Below are 1,069 nucleotides of genomic sequence, written 5' to 3' on the forward strand. Positions count from 1 at the left end.
ATGAGCACCTGTGAATCCGCAGAACCATCCCCCACCCACGCCCTCCACACCACCCCATCACGTCCTCACGTGTCAACGAGAGACGACGGGGCACAACATCCCTCCGCTTCCGCGCCCGTGGCCGTGCAACTGAAACCGTCGTACATCGTACATGCATCTTCCTCCCTACCTAGCAGCCTACCACTCGAGTAACACGCCTCCACGTTTCCGCCCTTCCCCCCCCCAGTCACCCATGTGCACTCCACGCCCGACATGTCAGGGAGGGGGGATGAATTAAGGTGATGATTAATCGGGGGAGGGGGTTTCTATTTCCGCCTTCCCGGCGTGGTGGCTGATCTGCGGTTGTACGACCGTATGCTGTCACTCACAGGTGCAGTGCGGCGCATGGCAAACTGCGATCGAATCCGAAGGCAGGCACCCACAATAGTAGTGAACAGTGAGTGAGTCGGATGATCTCCGGCTCGGTACTGACTACACTACACGGCGCGGGAGAGTTTCGAGGGAAGACAGCACATACACCGCAGGATATTGCCTGATGTAGGCAAGATGACCGCGCACCGGTTCGGATACCCTCGCATTGGAGAGCAAGCAATGTTACCACCAGATCGAGCGAGCATATGATACGGTAACGATCCAGCCCGCACGCCCAGAGTAGCCCCTCCCCTCCCCCCGCCTCGTAAAAGACGCCATGCGATCGCCGAGCCCGCCCCTCCGCCCAGCCAGCCGCTGCAAGTCCCGAAAGCGGAACAAACAGACGAACCAGCGTCCCCCCTCCTCCTCCTCAATCTCGAATAGTGGGAAGGGGAAGGGTAAGGGTAACGTTGTGAAGCTTCACCGTCACCCGGCCCAAGCAGACGCCCCGGCTCCGCGTGAATGCCCTGCTTTAGGCCAGGATGTGTGGATCCAGACAGCCCGCCAAGGATGCGCCAAGATGAGCTAAGCACGCGCTAGGTCTTTGTGGACCCGGGCTGGAAGGCAGACCTGAGGAAAGGAGGGAGTATTAAACAATGGCGCTAGTAGGGGTGAGAGTGGGGCGGGGGGGAAGAGCTGTGGAAGAGGAGAGGAGAAG

The sequence above is a fragment of the Pseudogymnoascus verrucosus genome, assembly GCF_001662655.1.
Source record: "Pseudogymnoascus verrucosus strain UAMH 10579 unplaced genomic scaffold scaffold_17, whole genome shotgun sequence".
Lineage (NCBI taxonomy): Eukaryota > Fungi > Ascomycota > Leotiomycetes > Thelebolales > Thelebolaceae > Pseudogymnoascus > Pseudogymnoascus verrucosus.